The sequence below is a fragment of the Bos javanicus genome, chromosome 15, assembly GCF_032452875.1.
Source record: "Bos javanicus breed banteng chromosome 15, ARS-OSU_banteng_1.0, whole genome shotgun sequence".
Lineage (NCBI taxonomy): Eukaryota > Metazoa > Chordata > Mammalia > Artiodactyla > Bovidae > Bos > Bos javanicus.
The window spans coordinates 48,926,362-48,947,262 of NC_083882.1; the positions used below are offsets into that span (position 1 = coordinate 48,926,362).

Consider the following 20,901-nt stretch of genomic DNA (forward strand, 5'->3'; position numbering starts at 1 on the left):
AAAAGACACATATTCACTATTGTATTGTTTTATGTTTCTTATTCTCATTAACCAAGTAGAGTCCATAATCCTTCTGACATATAATTGTCATGGGCAAATAGAATCTGGAAACCAGCTTACATGCTGGCAAATTAAAAATAACAACAGTAAAAAATAACAATTAGAATATTCTGGATTCACAAATAACACGGATTTTTGTTGTTTTGTTTTGAAAGATTGTTACTATTGCACAAAAGAAAAAGCCTGAAAGTATTATTCACGGTAAACTTTATAAACAGAACATTTTTACTCTATGGATACAGATCTGCTTGGTCTTTGCACCATAGACAAGTGGATTGAGAAATGGAGGAACCAACAGAAAAGAGGATGTGAATATAAGGTGGGATGTGAGAACCAAACCTATGTGCAAAGAATGAGAAGAAACCAAGGAGGTAGAACCGGAGAAAGTCACAGATGTGAGCAATGCAAGTATTTAATGCTTTCAACCTGGCCTCCTTTTGGGGAAATCAAAAAACTGTGATAAATATCTGCATATAGGACAATGTAATGAATGTGGGCTCAAACACTGTGATGTTGAAAGCCACAAACATACCATAGATTTTGTTGACCCTGATATTTTCTGCAGCAAGTTTCACAATGGCTATATGCTTACAGTAGGAGTGGGAGATGACTGCTCTATAATAAAACTGAAACTTGAACTTTATCAGTACTAAGGATGGGGTTATAAGAATGGCAGTCCTGAGTGTTACTGCAGCTGCTATTTGGGTGGCTAGAAAGTAGGTAAGATTGCAGCATGTCTGAGTGGATAACAGATGACTACATAGTGGTCCAGGGCCATGGCCAGCAAGATGTCTGATTCCATGCCCTGAAATGTGTGACTGAGCCACATTTGAAGCAGGCAAGAATCAAAATATATTTTTGGTACATGAAACAGAAGGTTCCAAGCATCTTGGGCACAATACTGGTAAGAAGTACAATATCTGTGACTCCTAGCATGCCTTGGAAAATGTACTTGGGGTCATGGAGGCTGGGATCTCATTTGATGATGATCATAAGCAAGGCATTTCTGATCATAGCAATGAGATACAGGACACAGAATGGAATCCCAATCTAACACTGCACAGACTCTAGGCCTGGGATCCCTATTAGTGTCAACACAGAGGGCATGAAGACTATGATGTTGGAAATAGGCAGTGTCCTTGGGTCTCCTGACGCAAACAAAAAACATTTCTCTGTCAGTGCTACTACCTCTCCTACTTCCTATTTCATCCAAAGTCATCGTACTGAGTGTATATGATTTTGGTAGAGCTCAAAATACATCATCCAACTCATTCATATATAGAAGGTAAAAGAAAGATCCATAAAGACACATCATTTTTTTTAGGAAAGGCATCCACAAGAACAAAAAATATGATATGCAACTGTGTTATATCAGATCAGATCAGTCACTCAGTCGTGTCCAACTCTTTGTGACCTCATGAATTGCAGCACGCCAGGCCTCCCTGTCCATCACCAACTCCCTGAGTTCACTCAGACTCATGTCCATCGAGTCAGTAATGCCATCTAGCCATCTCATCCTCTGTTGTCCCCTTCTTCTCCTGCCCCCAATCCCTCCCAGCATCAGAGTCTTTTCCAATGAGTCAACTCTTTGCATGAGGTGGCCAAAGTACTGGAGTTTCAGCTTTAGCATCATTCCTTCTAAAGAAATCCCAGGGCTGATCTCCTTTAGAATGAACTGGTTGGATCTCCTTGCAGTCCAAGGGACTCTCAAGAGTCTTCTCCAACACCACAGTTCAAAAACATCAATTCTTTGGCACTCAGCCTTCTTCGCAGTCCAGCTCTCACATTCATACATGACCACTAGAAAAACCATAGCCTTGACTAGACGAACCTTTGTTGGCAAAGTGCTATCTAGGTTAGTCATAACTTTCCTTCCAAGGAGTAAGCTCTTTTAATTTCATGGCTGCAGTCACCATCTGCAGTGATTTTGGAGCCCAGAAAAATAATGTTACATAGAACCGGCTAAATTCCTAAGTAAGGGAATCAACTGCTATCTTGTCTGTTATTTCATTTCAAAACTGTGCACCAAAAAAGTATACTTGTTTATTTTACTTGGCAATTATGTTTTAGTCAGAGGTTGGTGATTCTCTCCATATTTCACATTCCAGTTACTGCTTCTGCTGCTGCTGCTGCTAAGTCACTTCAGTCGTGTCCGACTCTGTGCGACCCCATAGATGGAAGCCCACCAGGCTCCCCCGTCTCTGGGATTCTTCAGGCAAGAACATTGGAGTGGGTTGCCATTTCCTTCTCCAATGCATGAAAGTGAAAAGTGAAAGTGAAGTCGCTCAGTCGTGTCCGACTCTTCGCGACCACATGGACTGTAGCCTACCAGGCTCCTCCGTCCATGGGATTTTCCAGACAAGAGTACTGGAGTGGGGTGCCATTCAGTATTCTGTTAATCTCAATTGTCTCTCAGTCAAAAACAGCTGGTCTGGGCTAGTAAGAGTTCAACTGTTACATTAGTGCAGAATGCTCTCTAAGAAAAAGAGTAAACATACATTTTGTTACTTAAAAGCAAACTGTTTTTGTCTATGTATGGATCTATGTTGTCTGCCTCTGTGTCAGATGAGATGTCTTTTCAGGAGAATGTGAGGAAGAGTTTTAGGAAAGGTCATTCAAATCTGTGTACATTTGCAGAATCTGGGTCAAGATTTCTTGCTACGTTTTTACTTTTCTAATAAAACTGTGGTTAGTTTTTGCTGTTTCTAATAGTGGAAATACTTAAATTTCTGTGGCTAAAATATATAAAATAAATTCTGTAATACACATAACAAGGTAATTAGAGTGGAGGGACCTTGAGGAAGCAAGAGAAGAGCAGACAAATGTAGAGGTAAGGAGGGACTCATCCTTTATAACTAAAGGATATAGGAACATCTGTTGTGTGTGTGCTAGTTGTTCAGTCATGTCCGACTCTTTGTGACCCCATGGACTGTAGCCCACCAAGCTCCTCTGTCCATGGGATTCTCCAGGCAAGAATACTAGAGTGGTTAGCCATTCCCTTCTCCAGGGGATCTTCCTGATCCAGGGATTGAACCCAGGTCTCTCATATTGGAGGCAGATTCTTGATGTCCCAGCCACCAGGGAAGCCAAGGAACATGAGTAAATGGGTAAATCAATCAGAATAGAGACTTTGTTCTTGCATTTAAACTTTCCAGAGCTATCATTTCCATGAGACTTGATTAATTTAGGCTCATTAATTCTTAATGAGAAATAGATAATCTGGAACATGGGTCATTTTTGTGGGCTCAGGCATAAGAAGTTGATAGAAAATGAATGCTTGGAAGGACATGTTCCTTAAAAGAAATTAAATATAGAACTATAAATGGAAGAGAGCTGAGAGGGGAAATGTTTAAGAAGATAAATTTAAAATAAGCAAAGAAATTTAATCATACTCAATTCACTGATAACTGAATTTTTTCTGAAAGGTTTTGATCTTATGTGTTATATGAAAGTTATCTGATCAAAATCATTATCCATTAACCATTATATATTTTGAATCAAGAAGTTCTCAAATCATGTATTAGAGAAATATTAGTAAAGCTGTTAAAATAAGGTTTGGTTATTTCATTCTTTCATAGACTTTTCAGTAAAATTGGTTTATGTCAGTAAACTCATGATCAGCTAACACTATACTGAGTGTCAACAAATAGGGCAGTAATGCAGGAAGCAGCTGTGGTTCGTGGTGCTTAACCTCATGTGAAAGAAACAAGTCAGCCAGAATCACTTTAATGCAGGAAGTCTGTATCAGTTACCGTGTATTTTAGGATAGATTGGTCACTAAACTAAGCTGTTGGATACCTGTAGGTTAGCACCCCAATGACTCATTTTATGGTCAGTTCATACATCATTGACTCTAACAGTAGTAAAGTTTTTCTGTCTCAAAGATAATCAGGGATCAAATAGGAATCCTTTAAGAACGATCAGGGTGTCACTTTTTCAAGAGGAAGAGGCAACATTTGAGCATGGTCTGACAGGTACAGATAGTGGGATGGCAGGTGGGAAGTACCTAAGTGAGCACAGGGTTGATAGGATGGAGTGATTATAGCTGGTAACGTAAAGTTACTGAGGTAAACTTGGGAATAGTGAGCTTACTTGTCAAAAGTTGGAAACTGGTTCTGCTCTTAGCAGATATCTGAAGAGCACTATCCTTCATATCAACCACACTAAACTCTTATCAAACACCAACTCTTCTTAACATTTTTTATTATTTATTCTGCAGTGCTTTCTATCTGGACCATCTGTAACAGCACCTGGCCAATGTCAAAATCCCACATCCATTTGGTGCTGGAACCATCCGCAATGGGTGGACATCTCAGGGACAGCCTTTCATGGTTTTCTCTTATCTCTGTAATACAGACCTTCTTCATCTTCTATACGTTTGTCTGAGATCATGTTTTTGTGTTCTTCCTCCAATAAAACCATGATCTGTATTATTTGGAGGCATAACATCAATTTAATCAGTTTGAATTGAAGAAGAAAGCTGTTAGCTATCAATTTTAATATCGGTAATGAATGTGTGGAGAAAGACAATTTATAACCCTTAAGTGAGGGATTTGTTAGCCAGCAGTCAAACCACAGGAGACCCAGCAGATTTTAGTTATGTCATCTTGGGTTCACCCACACCTATTATCCCTGAAAGCATTACCACAACTCGCAGACACCTCCTTACTCTTCTCTTTCCTAAAAGGCTAAATAAGAGACATTTATATACACCATTTTTTTTCATATAGAGTTCCTTTTATACTGTTTTCATTAACAAAAAATGTCTAAAGTCTAATTAAATATAGACATGCTCCTTTGCCAATGAATTCAGTTTTTAAATGTTTTTAATTAAATGTAATCAAAACAAATGTTTTTAATTTTTCTTAAATAAATATTTTAAATATTTGACTCTTCCTTTCAATGAAGGAATTCTGGAAAGAAAAATCTGAACCTATAATGTTCTTTTATTACATGTGTGCATGCATGTTAACAGTTGTATCCTACTCTTTGAGATATTATGGACTGTAACCCACCAGTCCCCTATGTACGTGAAGTTCTACAGGCAAGAATATGGGAGTGGGTTGCCATGCCCTCCTCCAGGAGATCTTACCCACCCAAGGAATAAACCCCCATCTCCTGCATTGCAGGCAGATGCTTTACTGCTGAACCAACAGGGAAGCCCTATCAATCTCTCTGTGTCTCTAAATCCATCAATAAATCTGTCTATCCATCTACATCCTATTGGCTCTGCTACTTTGGAGAATCTTCACTAATCCAATGGTTTAAAAGAACTCAATTAGAAATTAAAAGTTATGATAAGGTTCTGATAAATAGCTATAACTCTTATTTTATGAATTGATGTACTCAGTTGTTAAGTCATGTCCAACTGTTTGCGACTCCAAGGATCGTAACCCACCAGTCTTAGACTCTGTCCATGGGATTTCTCCAGCAAAAATACTGGAATGGGTTCATAACTCCCAGAAGAATAGAATATTGGATCAGAGAATGGTAATATTTTTATTTGTGTGCAAGGCTGACACACATGATGCCAAATTTATACTTTATTTGTAATGGGCACAATTTTTAATTTGAAAAGTCTTAAAGAGTATATTAATAAAAGTAATGGCCTTTGTCATAAGTGATATTAACAAGGTTATAAGATATAAGTTTCATATGAAAAGTGTTTTGTATCATATAATTGTTATATAATAGTTCTTGTTACTGGAAAAAATAACTGGAAAGTAAAAAATAATAATTAGTAATAGAGAATAAAAACATGTTACATTAAGATTCAATTCTGTGTACAATAAAATAAAACACAAAATTCTGTCCTGAAAATTACAAACATTGTTGAGAGACAGTAGATAAGAACTAAAGCAACAGAGACCTGTCACCTATATATATCTTGGAATATTGTTAAGATGTCAGTTCCTTTCAATTTATCCTATAAGAATCCTAACACATATTTTGCCAATAATTCAGAAACTGATTCTATATTTTATAAGGAAACTCAAGGTGATAGATCCAAAGTAATCTTTAAAAAAGTATAAGTTTTGAGTTATTACAATATCTTCAATTAGTACTCAATATAAAACCATAATAATCAAGACATTTTGGGATCATCATTTATATAAGGTTAGATTAGTGATTCAGAATGGAATTCTTGGAAGAATATCCACATCTATATGATCAGCTGATAGTCTACAAAGTTGATAAGAAAAGGCAAACATAAACTAAGCAGTAGAAAATGAATGTCTTCCTCTGCAGTGGTGGGGATAGTATTGGTATGTATTTAGCTAAACCTTTATCATTTGTCATTTTATGATCATTTATTATTTATCTAAACCTTTGTCACATCATTTTTAACAACTAAAGAATATAGAAACATGGGTAAACATGTTACTTAATTGAAATAAAGCCTTGTTTTTACTTTATTCACAGCTACCATTACCATATGATCTGGCTAATATAGCCTCTTCAACTCTTAATGAAATAGATAATCTGGAATCCTTGCATCATTTTTTTTGTGAACCCAGACATAAGAAATTAACAGTGAAGGAGTGAAAGACTGAAGGGGTGAATATGTTCCTTAAAAGGAGTTAAACATAGAATTAGAAATGGAAGGCAGAGGGATGGTGTTGGGGCACCAGAGGTAACTCAGCAGAGGCTACAGAGAAACTGAGGAAATTTTCATTATTTCTCAATTCACTGAGAACTAATTTTTCTGAGAACCTGGGTTCATGCCTTATGTTAATGTTCTTTTCTAATTGAATGCATCAGTTGTTAAATATTATGTAATTAGAATCAGGAAATTCTCAGAACAACACATTAGAGGCATGTTCGTAATTCTGTAAATATAAACTCAGGTAATCTCTCAGAGATTCTCCTCTAAAGTTTCTGTAAATCAGTAATCTCCTGATAAAATAATCCTATATTGAAAGTCAACAGGTAGGATGGTAATGCAGGAAGAAGTTGTGATTCATGATGCTAAATCTCAAGTAAAAGAATGGAGAGATAATTTTAATGTAGAATCCCTGTATCTGTTTTCATATTTAGAATAGACTAGTCATTAAAGTAAGCTGTTGAATACCCATAGGTTTGCTCCCCAGTGACTAATTTTATGATCAAGCTTTACATCACTGACTATAATAGCAGTCAAATTTTCTTTCTTAGATTATCAGACAAAAAGGATAATCAGAATTAGAATAGGAGTCCTTTGAGAACAAACACTGTGTCTGACTTTTTCAAGAGGAAGGAGCAACATTTGAGCATGATCAGACAAGTAGAGAGAGTTGGGTATCAGGTGGGAAGTACATGAGTGAGTAAAGGTTGATGAGATGGGGTGATTATTATTTTAAAAACTGGTATTGAAAAGTTATGGAGATAAACTTGAGAACAGTGAGACTCACTTGACAATTGTTGGAGCTGGCTCTGCTCTTGCCAGATGCCTGAAGCGTGCAGTCAGCTTCACATCACTGTCACCTATGGTTTAGAATTCGTAACTCTTCCTATTATTTTCCATTATGAGTCCTGAAATGCCCCTTGTTTCTATCTGCACCTTCTGTAACAGCACCCAGTCAGTGTCAGGAACTCTAAGTCATATGGTGCTGGGCCATCTGCAATGGATGGATATCAGTGAGATAAATCTTTCATGCCTTTCTGTTGTCTGTGCATTACAGACGTTCTTCATCTTTTATAAGTCTATGTGAGATCATGCTTTTGTGTTCATTCTCTAACAAAACTCAAAATAAGATCCGTATTATTCTGGAGCATAGCCTCAATTTATTCAGCTTAAATAGAAGAAAGTTGCCAGCCACCAATTTTAATGTTTCCTGATGGATTTGTGGAGGAGTTATGAACACAAAATGGGGATTTATTAGATACTACCTAAACCACAAGGGGTCCTGCAAGTTTTGATGATTCCCACTTGGGTTCATCCATACTAATATCCCTGAAATCCTTAGTACAGTTTCCTTGTTCTTTTGTTTTGTTTTTCCACAGGCTAAATATGGAAATAATTATATACACCGATTTTTTTTAAAGACTGAGTTCCCCTTCTTCTGTTCTCATTGACAAATAAGTCAAAAGTCTACTTAAATGTAAATATGCTCTGGTGCCAATAAATTCTATTAAATAAATATCCTTCCTTTCAATGAGGCAATTCTGATATGTTATATCTGCTATTAAAACTGGGGTATTGAACACCCCTACTATTTTTGTGTTGCTATTTATTTTTCCTTTTAGTAACATTAATGTTTGCTTCATATATTTGACACACTAATGTTTATAATAAATTTGCATATGAATTCAACCTTTAAATATTGCATGATATCTTTGCTTTCTGTGACAACTTTTTTTTTTTTTTTTTGGCAACATCATGGGGCGTGCAGAATCCTAGCGTCCTGACCTGACCCACAGCAGTGAAAACACTGAGTCCTAACCCCTGACCTGCCAGGGAATTCCCAGTGACAGTTTAATTAAAAGCCTATTTGACTAAAAAAACTATATCCACTACTCCCTCTTTGGCTTACCATTGGCTTGAAATTTCTTCTTCTATTTCTTCACTTTCAGCCTCTACATGTGTTTTAAGTCTTAAATCCTATGGCATTCTTATAGACAACATATACTTTAATTTTCATTTAGTTACTTATATTTTTTACATATGACTCATTATCCTTTAAAAGTTTTTATTATTACTATTATTCATTCTCTCACTGGATTTTTTCATGTCTTTTGCTGTTGTTGTTCAGTCGCTCAGTCATGTCCTACTCTTTGCAACCCCATGGGCTGCAGAACGCCAGGCTTCCCTGTCCTTCACCATCTTCCAGAGCTTGCTCAAACTCATGTCCATGGAGTCAGTGCTGCCATCCAACCATCTCATCCTCTGTTGTCTCCTACTCCTCTTGGCTTCAATCTTTCCCAGCATCAGGGTCTTTTCTAATGAACCGGCTCTTTGCATCTGGTGGCCAAAGTACTGGAGCTTCAGCTTCAGCATCAGTTCTTCCAATGAATATTCAGGACTGATTTCCTTTAGAATTTACTAGTTTGATCTTCTTGCTGTCCAAGGGATGCACTGGAGTCTTATCCAACTCCACAGTTCAAAAGTATCAATTCTTTGGCACTTAGTCTTCTTTATGGTCCAACTCTCACATGGCAATGGCAACCCACACCAGTACTCTTGCCTGGAAAATCCCATGGGTGGAAAAGCCTGGTAGGCTGCAGTCCATGGGGTCGCTAAGAGTTGGACACAACTGAGTGACTTCACTTTCACTTTCTCACATCCATACATTACTCCTGGAAAAACCATAGCTTCGACTATACATATGTTTGTCAGCAGAGTAATGTCTCTGCTTTTTAACACACTGTTTAAGTTTGTCATAGCTTTTCTTCCAAGAAGCAAGCATCTTTTAATTTCATGGCTGCAGAAACATCTTCAGTGATTTTGGAGCCCAAGAAAATAAAGTCTGTCACTCAACATAATTCATGTTTGCAAAATTTTACTAAACTCAGATACATTGTGACTCAAATTTATTTCTGCATTATTTAACAAGATACCATTCCAATTTTTTTTTCTACCTCTGAATCTTTAATATTGTGCTCTCTTCATTTTATTGTAATGGGATGTTTTCTTGGGTAACTCCTTTCTTGAACTGTGCATCAGTCTAAAATTAGAGACCAGATTCTTTCCCTGTGTACTTGATTTTTCTTAGAAATTGTTATGAGTCCTCAGTGTTAAAGTTTGATTGAAGAAAATTTAAACCTTATCACTACTGGTACAGCATCCTGGGTGAAGATTAAAATGCATGGACAGAGGAATAGCAAAGAGTGAAGAAATATTTGAAGTATTTGTTTAGCAGTCAATTTCTCACATGGCAGGTTTGATTGAGGGCCATAGTTTATTTTAAGATGATATACTGATTCATTCAAAGCACCATCTTTGTTTACATTAATAATATTGGAATAAGCCCTCTAGTATGCTGATTTTGTGTAAGATAGCATTACATGTTACTTTAAAGTCTCCAGATTAGTTACTCTTTAATACCATTGATAAACACCAGAGAAATGTTTAAACTGTTTGTCATACAATGCCATTTTTACTGAAGTTCTAATAAGTCTGATGCATTGTTAATAAAAGTGTAAATAAGACACAAATATTGTCCTCTAGATACTTGCAGTAGGTGATTTCTAAATGCAGTGGAATTTATTTGTCTATGTTTTCAATTCTATAACTTAAACGTTCAAATATGGGCAAACCTCAAACTGGAAAAAGTATTAAAATGTGTGCCTTCTGAAGTGTGTGTTTTATTTAAGTACTGATGATAATTTTATTTCCTTAAAAATATTACTTCTGAATAAGCCTAATTTATTTTCATCAGTCCTATTTTGTGCTATATTTCTTCCTCAAAAAGTTCAATGTTTACAGACTTTAGTTTATATCATATAGTTTTTATGTTGATCATATGTGGTATTATTGATTTTATATATATATATATATTTTATATATATATATATATATATATATATATATATATATATATATATATATCATCTCAGTATTTCAGAAAAAGTACCTGGATGTTCATTGGAAGGACTGATGCTGAAGCTGAAGCTCCAATACTTTGGCTAGCTGATACAAAGAGCCAACTCATTGGAAAAGACCCTGATGCTGGGAAAGATTGAGGGCAAGAGAAGGGTATAACAGAGGATGAGATGGTTGGATGGCATCACCGACTCAATGGACATGAATTAGAGCAAACTCCAGGAGACACTGAAGGACTGAGAAGCCTGGCATGCTGCAGTTCATGGGACTGCAAAAGGTCAGACATGACTTAGCAACTGAACAACAAGAACAGCAAAACAAAAGTAGATGCTATTAAAAATTGTCAAAATATAGATTCAGAAACAAATATTAGAAAACAAGATATGACCAAAAGACAACTATGGGTTGTATTAACAGTTTGAAAATATGAATATGTGACATGGTCCTTGGGAGTTACCTAGAATAAGTGTCTTCTGCAATTCACTTATTTATGTAGGTCTAGAGAAAAGCTCTAGATTTCAAGGGACAAGCCAAGAACAGAAGAATAAATAAAACAATTTGAAATCACAATTCAAGAGAATTTTATTCTTTGTAAGAATAATAAATCAAATTTCATAAGTATTTGATGATTTGTTAAATATCTCAATTATAAGCATCTGAGAATTAACATTTTTTCAAGTGTAGAAATTTTATATTTGGCTTTTAGCACATGAATGTTGCTATTTAAACTAACACAAATTCTCTTTAGAAGGATCCACTAGTGATCAAGATGTTTGGAGAATACAAATATTGTTAGTACATGGTCACAGATGTGTTTGGTCTTCACTCTATAGATGATTGGGTTGAGAAAAGGTGGAACTAACAGGTAAAGGTTAGATAAAAGGATATGAATGTATGGTGGTTTATGAGAACCAAACCTATGTGTGAAGAAAGAGAAGAAGCCAAGGATCAGAACTGTAGGAAGACAGAAATGTGGGCAATGCATGCATTAAAGGCTTTGAATATCACCTCCTTCTGGGGCAGTTGAAAGACAGTAATAAAGATTTGAACATAGGACAGAATAATAAAAATTATGTCAAATCCTAAGATAGAGAAGGCAACAAATAGACCGTATATCTTGTTGATCCGTATATCTTCAGTAGGCAGCTTCACAATGGCCATGTGTTCACCATAAGTGTGGAGATGACTGTGGTTTCGTAGAATTTAAGATGACATTTACTAAATACCAGCCATGGTGCTACAAGTAAGGCCGCCCTGAGTGTCACCCCAACTCCAATGTGAGTCAAAAGTTGTCCTGAGAAGACAGGGACATGTCTCAAGTGGTTACAGATGGCGACATAGTGATCTAGGGCCATCGCCAGCAAGACACCTGATTCAACACCCTGAAAGGAGTGAATAAGCCACTTTTGCAGAAGATATGCTTCAAAAGAAATCTCTGTCAAATGAAGCCAAAAGATGCCTAATATTTTGGGGAGAATACAGGTGCTAAGTGCAATGTCTGTGGCCCCCAACACGGCCAAAAAAATGTACATAGGTTTACACAGGCTGTTTTTATGTTTGATTATCATTATTATTAGGGAATTCCCAATCACAGCTACAAGGTACATGACACACAATGGAATCCCAATCCAACACTGCACTGACTCCAAACCAGGAATCCCGATGAGTGTTAATATAGAAGGCATGAAGACTGAGCCATTGGATATGAGCATGTTGATTTGATTAGTAGAATCAAGGAGTGGTATGTTGTGTAATCTTCTGATTCCTGTCAAGAGTTTATAAGTCAAAGAAGAAATTCATTTATTTTAGCTAAATATACTTTAGATTTGGGTGATACCACTTTATCGTTTTTCTATTATTGAAATATACCTGACATAATATTTTGTAAGTTTAATGTGCATGATACAGTGACTTGAAACACTCATATATTGGAATATGATTTCCACTGTAGTGTAGGTAGCATCTCTCCATGTCATATAATTATATTTTCTTTTTTATGGTGATAATAAATAAGAAATAGATTCTTAGCATGTTTGATGTTTATAGTATAATAATGTCTATAAAACTATACCATGCATTAGATCTTCAGGTGTTATTTATCTACTTATTTATCTGCATGTTTGTAACCTGAAACAATATGCCCACTGTTCTCTGAGCACTCATTCCCAGGTAACCACCATTTTACTCTTTGAGTTCATTTGTTTAAAGACTTTGCATATAAATCTTATGATGTAGTATTTGTCTCTCTTTGTCTGACTTATCTGACTTAACATAATATCTCTAATGTCTATTATTATTGTAACAAATGGCAGGAGTTTCTTCTTCTTGATAGCTAGACAAATTAATTATCCAGGAAATGCAAATCAAAATTACCATGAGATATCACTTTGCTACAGATCTTCCATCAATAGACAACAGAGAACAAGTGTTGATGAAGATATGGAGAATAGGGAACATTTGCTCACTGTTAGTGGGAACATAAATTTTTCAACCTATAGAAAACAATTTTGAAGTTCATAAAAAATTCAGAAAGGGTATACTGTATGATCCAATATTTCCACATTTGTTTGTATGTCCAAAGGAAGTAAAAATATGATAGTGAAGAGACATATGCAGACCCAGCTCATCTATGTTTATTGTAGTATTACTTTCAATAGTCAAGAGGTGGAAACAACCTTAGTACCCATGAATGAATAAATGATAAAGAAGATAAACAAGATGAAATATGCAACTATTGTTTCCAGTCTAACTACGGCTCTCTAACCTATCTGCTGCTTAGAGACTGGGATTCAAATTTAGCATATACCATTTATTTATATATACACACACATAAATATATATATATATATATTGCATGTTATATATGAATATATGAGATCTTTAAGAATTTTAAAATATTTTATCTTCCTTCAGTTCAGTTCAGTTCAGTCGCTCAGTCGTGTCCGACTCTTTGCAGCCCCATGAATTGCAGCACGCCAGGCCTCCCTGTCCATCACCAACTCCCGGAGTTCACTCAGACTCATGTCCATAGAGTCAGTGATGCCATCCAGCCATCTCATCCTCTGTCGTCCCCTTCTCCTCCTGCCCCTAATCCCTCCCAGCATCAGAGTCTTTATCTTCCTTACCTTATCTAATTGATATTTTTCTAGAGCTAAGTCTCTGTCAGAGCAAAATTGGCATTTTAAGTCAGATAGATTTTTGTGTTGTGGATTTTCTGTTTTGTGGAAGTTTAAGCAGTATCCCTAGCTCCTACCCACAAGATGTTGATTGCTTTCTCTTGTCATAATGACCAAATATATACCATACATTCCCAAGTATCCCCTAGATATGGAAGGTGGGGCATACCACTCCTGGTTGCTAACCATTATTCTAGAGTCTTACATTGGGGAAAATAGCCTTTAACTGAATAAGAATGAATATTTATGTACCTTTAATCAAAATGGGCAGAATAAATCTGGCTATTAAGGCGAATCATTTTTCAGTAAGTAGTAGCCAGATAAAGGAGATGAAGAAGGGCACTCCAAAAAAGAAAGAATTAGTACAAAATTACATAAATGAGACATATGGTGAAATTGTGAATCAACAGTTTTCACTGAAAAATTGTGTCCTAAGCAGAAATGATGACTGTGGAAGATATTGAAAAGGGAAGAATATAAAACATAAAGGTACTATTTTAAATCAAATAATTTCAAAATCTAAGGTGGCAAAACAGCCCTTCTGCCTTTTAAAAATTCAATAAGATAGCCAGTTGACAAATAGCTTCCTTTTTTGAATTCATAGGCTGTGGAAACCACATTACCTCATGTGCAGCATAAACCCTGAAACACTAGTGTTACTTATGACTCCAGTTCTACTTAGCCTGATTACAAGAACCTAAACTTTTAAAGTATTTGGGGGGTTCTCTAACATCAAACCAGTTAGACTTGTTTATTTTGCTTGTAAATTGTATTTTAATCAGAGTTTGATGAATCCCTCCATAGAGTATCCTTTAGTTACTGTTCAAGACTGTTAATTCTTCGTCGTGAAGTCAGCTCAGTCATGTCTGACTCTTCGTGACCCCATGGACTGTAGCCCACCAAGCTCCTCCATCCATGGAATTTTTTAGGCAAGAGTTTGTCTTTAAATCAGATACAATCAGTTTGGACCAGTAGGTTCTCAGACTCTGATGCATAATTTAATATAGGCACCCCATGAAAGAAAATAGAGAAAAAGATACATTTGTCATCAATGAGAATAATATACTTACATATTTATTCATGTTATTTCTTCTGTATAAGACTGGATGACTTTTCAAAAAAATGCAAAAAGAGCAAGAAAAGATCATTCAAATGCACATATTTTTGGCAAGCCTGGGTCAAAGTTTCTTGGTTTGCCTATATTTATTCACCTGAAATATTAAAAATGGTTGTATTCTCAAAATAGTTGCAATTCTGAAATACATATTAGTACATAAGGAGGAATCTCTAGGATTTAAGAAAATCAGCAGCAGAAATAATAGGGACAGGAGGACTCATTCTTGATAACTACTGAATATGGGGAAATGAGTATGTGGGTAACTTGGGCAAATTGAGGCTAATTTCTTGGTTTACAGTGGTCATAACCCCCATGATAATGAAATTAGTCCAATATGGGCTCATTAATTCTTAATGAGGAGAAGGCAATGGCATCCCACTCCAGTACTCTTGCCTGGAAAATCCCACGGACGGAGGACCCTGGTGGGCTGCAGTCCATGGGTTTGCTAAGAGTCGGACATGACTGAGCGACTTCATTTTCACTTTCACTTTCATGCATTGGAGAAGGAAATGGCAACCCACTCCGGTGTTCTTGCCTGGAGAATCCCAGGGACAGGAGCCTGGTGGGCTGCCGTCTATGGGGTCGCACAGAGTCGGATATGACTAAAGTGACTTAGCAGCAGCAATTCTTAATGAAATATACATAATTTGGAAGATGAATCATTTTTTAAGCTCAAGGATAAGATATTAGATTAGTAAGAAAATAAACAATGAAAGAACAGGTTTCTCAAAGGAGACAAATACAGACCTAGTTACTTTATATCAGCAAGTTCTATCAGTTAACAGGATACTGAACTATCAACAATATTGAATATTAGCAAACATACTAGAAATGCAGGGACAGCCATGATTTATGCTGATAAACATCAAGTGAAAAAATGAAGTCAGCTAGGCCGTTTCATGACAGGAACCCTGTATCAGCTGACATTGTTAGAATAGACTCAGTCAGTGAATAGAATTAGCTAGTTTGATTTTGGCATGTTTGATCCCCAATGCTTAGTTCAGTGACTCTCTGATCCATAGATGGCTGACTCCTTCTAATAAGGGCAAAGTATTTTTTTTTTTTTTTTTTAGAAAAGATCAGAATGAGAATAGGACTCCTTTAAGTATGAACATAGTATCTGACTTATTCAAAGATAAGAAGCTGGCATGTGAGCATCAGATGACAGCATAGACAATAGGATGGCAGGTGGATGTACATAAGTGAGTACAGGACTGATGGGATGGAGTGATTATTATTGAAAAAGTTGGCAGTTAATATAGTGGTAAACTTAGGACTTCATTACTTGTAAGTAGAACTTACTTGTCAGTTGCTGTGGGGAGCCATGGCTGCTCTTGCCTGATATCTGAAAAGTAATACCAGTTCTTCATATAACTATTTCTCATTGCTAATCAACTCATTCCTTCTCCTGAGATTGCAGTCTCATTCCTTTACATTCTGGCCTACAATGCCTCTTTTTTTCATCTGCACCCTCTGTAAGAGCACCTAATCAATGTCAGGAACTCTAATCCATGTGGTGCTGGGGCCATCTGCAATGAGTTCACCTCTCTGGGACAATCTTTCATAATTTTCTGTTGTTTCTGAAATACAGATACTCTTCATCTTTTATCAGGTTGTCTGAGATCATGTTTCTGTGTTCATTCTCCAACAAAACCCAAAACAAAGTTTGTGTTATTCTGGGGCATGGCATCAATTTATCAAGCTTGACTAGAAGAAGAAAGCTTTTAGTCACCAATTTTAATGTTTCCTAAGTGTACATCATGAGAAACGCTGGGCTGGAAGAAGCACAATCTGGAATCAAGATTGCCAGGAGAAATATCAATAACCTCAGATATGCAGATGATACCACCCTTATGGCAGAAAGTGAAGAGGAACTAAAGAGCCTCTTGATGAAAGTGAAAGATGAGAGTGAAAAACTTGGCTTACAGCTCAACATTCAGAAAACGAAATTCATGGCATCTGGTCCCATCACTTCATGGGAAAGAGATGGGGAAACAGTGGAAACAGTGTCAGACTTTATTTTTTGGGGTTCCAAAATCACTGCAGATGGTGATTGCAGCCATGAAATTAAAAGACGCTTACTCCTTGGAAGGAAACTTATGAACAATCTAGATAGCATATTAAAAAGCAGAGACATTACTTTGCCAACAAAGGTCCGTCTAGTCAAGGCTATGGTTTTTCCAGTGGTCATGTATGGATGTGAGAGTTGGACTGTGAAAAAAGCTGAGCACCGAAGAATTGATGCTTTTGAACTGTAGCATTGGAGAAGACTCTTGAGAGTCCCTTGGACTGCAAGGAGATCCAATCAGTCCATTCTAAAGGAGATCAGTCCTGGGTGTTCAGTGGAAAGACTGATACTAAAGCTAAAACTCCAGTACTTTGGCCACCTCATGCGAAGAGTTGACTCATTGGAAAAGACCCTGAGGCTGGGAGGGATTGGGGGCAGGAAGAGAAGGGGAAGACAGAGCATGAGATGGCTGGATGGCATCACCGACTCGATGGACGTGAGTTTGAGGGAACTCCGGGAGTTGGTGATGGACAGGGAGGCCTGGCGTGCTGCAATTCATGGGGTTGCAAAGAGTCGGACACGACTGAGTGACTGAACTGAACTGAACTGAATGGATTTGTGGAGAAGGAGGAGTTATGAACATGAAATAAGGGACTTATTAGCCACTAGCTAAACTACAAGAGGTCCAGGAGTCTTTAATTATACCCGCTTGGGTTATCTACATGTAATATCCCTGAAGTCTTTACTAAAACTTGCTTATACCTCCTTATTCTTCCTTTTCCTTTTTTCCACAGGCTAAGTACAGAGATTTTACACAGCATTTTTTTTTTTAGGCTGAGTTCCATTTCTGTTGCCCTCATTGGCAAATAAGTCTAAAAGTCTATTTAAATATAAACATGTTCTACCCCAATGGATTCTACTTAAGTAAGTATTCTGTGACATTTCCTTTCAATGAGGCAAATTCTGATATGAATTGCAAGTCCCATCCACTACTTAAAATGGGGTATCAAAGTCTCCTACTATATTTGTACTGCTGTCTAAGTCTCCCTTTAGTTTGCTTCATATATTTGGGTTGTCTAGTACATGTAATGCATTTTCAAGATGAATTCAGTCTTCTAATATTATGTGATGTTTTGCTTCCCTGGTGGCTCAGGTGGTAAAGAATCTGCCTGCAACGCAGGAAGCCCAGATTCAATCCTTGGATTGGGAAGAGCCCCTGGAGAAGGGAATTGCAACCCACTCCAGTATTCTTGCCTGGAGAATTCCAATGGACAGAGGAGCCTGAAGGGTTTCAAAGACTCAGACACAACCGAGCAACTAACACTAACTAACTTGCTTTTTGTGACTTTTTTTTTTTTTTTTTTTTGGTCTTCCTGCAAGATTTTCAGAATCTTCATTCCCCTACCAGAATCATACCCGGGTCCATGGTAGTGAAAGTGCAGAGTCCTAAACATTGTACCACCAGGGAAATCTCAGTGATAGTTTTAATTAAAAGCCTGTTTTAACTAATAAAATTATGCCTACTCTTGCCTCCTTTTGTTTACCACTGGCATGAAATTTCTTCCTCTATGCCTTCATTTTCAGCTTATGTGTGTTCTTAAATCTTAAATCCTATGACAATACAGTAGAAAACATATAGTCAATTTTTGCTGTTTATTTAGTCATGTATCTGTTATGTATGTCTGATTATCCATTAATACATTTTTTATTCCTTCTTACATGGTATATTTTCATGTCTTACTTCATATAGTTCATGTTACAAAATTTTATTAAACCCAAATACATTATGGTTCATTTCCATTTATGTGTTAATTAATAAGAAGTCATTCCAAATTGTATTCTACCTACACATCTTTAATAATATGCTCTCTTCTTTTTATTAAAATGGACGTTTTTTTGGATTATTTCTTTTGAGAATTAAACATCAGTCTAAAATTAGAGACCAGATATCTCTCCCTGTTTACTAGGTTTTTCTTAAAAACTCTTAGTCCTCAGTCTTAAAGGTTGATTGAAGAAAATTTAAACCAGATCTCTACAGGGACAAAATTCTGAGAATATGAAGTTGTGTGGGCAGAGGAATAGCACAGACTGAAAAAAACATCTGAAGGCAAAAACCACTACAATATTGTAAAGTAACTAGCCTCCAATTAAAATAAATTAAATTAAAAAAATCTGGTCTTTGTTTTAGAAGTCAGTTTATCACATGACAGCTTTGACTGATGGCCATACTTTATTTTAAGATGGTATACTAATTCATTCAAGCACCATCATTGTTTGCCATGTTGTACCATGCTAAATTGTTTCCGTCTTGTCTGACTCTTTGCAACCCCATGGACTGTAGCCCACAGGACTTCTCTGTCCATGGGATTCTTCAGGCAAGAATACTGGAGCAGGTTGTCATGCCCTTCTCCAAGGAATCTTCCCTACCCAAGGACTGAACCCTCAGCTCTAAGTCTCTTGCATTGGCAGGTGGATTCTTTACCCCTAGTGCCATCAGGGAAGCCAACCATCATTGTTTACCTTAATAATATTGGAATAAACTCTCTAGTACACTGATTCTCTGTAAGATGGTGCTACATGTTGCTTTAAAGCCTCCAGGTTAGTTGCTCTTGAATACCATTGATAAACACCAGAGAAATATTTAAATTTGTCATTATACAATTCCATTTTTACTGAAGTTCTAGAAAGTCTCAGGAATTATCCTATGTATTATCAGTGTTAGTTACTCAGTCATTTCCAATTCTTTGTGACCCCATGGACTACAACCTGTTAATCTCCTCTGTCCATGAAATTCTCCAGGCAAGAATACTAGAGTGAGCAATTCCATTCTCTAGCAGATCTTTTCAACCCAGGGATGGAATCTTGGTCTCCTGCATTGCAGATAGATTCTTCACCAGCTGAGCCACCAGGGAAGTCCATGTATCATTAATACAAGTGTAAATTAAACACAGTTACTTTCCTATAGACACTTGCAGTAGTTGATTTTTAAATGCAGTGGAATTTATTTGTTGATATTTTCAGTTCTATAGTAAACATTCAAATATAGGTAAAACTCAAACTGGGTAAGAGTATTAAAATATATTCCTCTGGAAGAGTGTGTTCTAATTAACTATGGATGCTGTTTTTGTTCTTAATCTATACAGTTAGCAAAACAAGACTGGGAGCTCAATGCAGCTCAGATCATGAACTCCTAATTGTAAAATTCAGACTTAAATTGAAGAAAGTAGGGAAAAAACAGTAGGCCATTCAGGTATGACCAAAATAAAATTCCTTCTGATTATAGAGTGGAAGTGAGAAAGCAATTCAAGAAATTAGATCTCATAGACAGAGTGCCTGAAGAACTATAGACAGAGGTTCATAACATTGTATGGGAGGCAGTGATCAAAACCATCTCCAAGAAAAAGAACTGCAAGGTAAATGGCTCTCTGAGGAGGACTTACTAATAGCTGAGAAAAGAAGAGAAGCCAAAGGCAAAGGAGAAAAGGAAAGATAAAGCTATCTGAATTCAGAGTTCCAAATAATACCAAAGAGGGATAAGAAAGCCTTCTTAAGTGATCAATGCAAAGAAATAGAGGAAAACAATAGAACGGGAAAGACTAGAAATCTCTTCAAGAAAATTAGAGATACCCAGCAAACATTCCATGCAAAGATGGGCAGAATAAATGACAGAAATGATATGGACCTAACAGAAGAAGAAGATATTAAGAAGAGGAGGCAGGAATACACAGAAGAACTATATAAATGAGATAATGACCCAAAAAACCATGACTCACCTACAGTCAGATATCCTAGAGTGTGAAGTCAAGTGGGCCTTAGAAAGGATCACTACAAACAAAGCTAGTGGAGGTGGTGGAATCCCAGTTGAGCTAGGATTCAAATCTTAAAAGATGATGCAGTTAAAGTGCTGCACTCAATATGCCAGCAAATTTGGAAAACTCAGCAGTGACCATGGGACAGGAAAAGATCAGTTTTCATTCCAATCCCAAAGAAAGGCAAAGCCAAAGAATGTTCAAACACA

The 20,901-nt window shown here is 36.6% G+C and overlaps 2 pseudogenes; both read right to left on the reverse strand.

Annotated features, from left to right (window-relative positions):
* Window positions 1-268: 268 nt before the first annotated feature.
* Window positions 269-4,427, reverse strand: LOC133260991 (olfactory receptor 52A1-like; annotated as a pseudogene).
* Window positions 4,428-11,339: 6,912 nt separating this feature from the next.
* Window positions 11,340-12,294, reverse strand: LOC133260992 (olfactory receptor 52A5-like; annotated as a pseudogene).
* Between the last annotated feature and the right edge of the window lie 8,607 nt (window positions 12,295-20,901).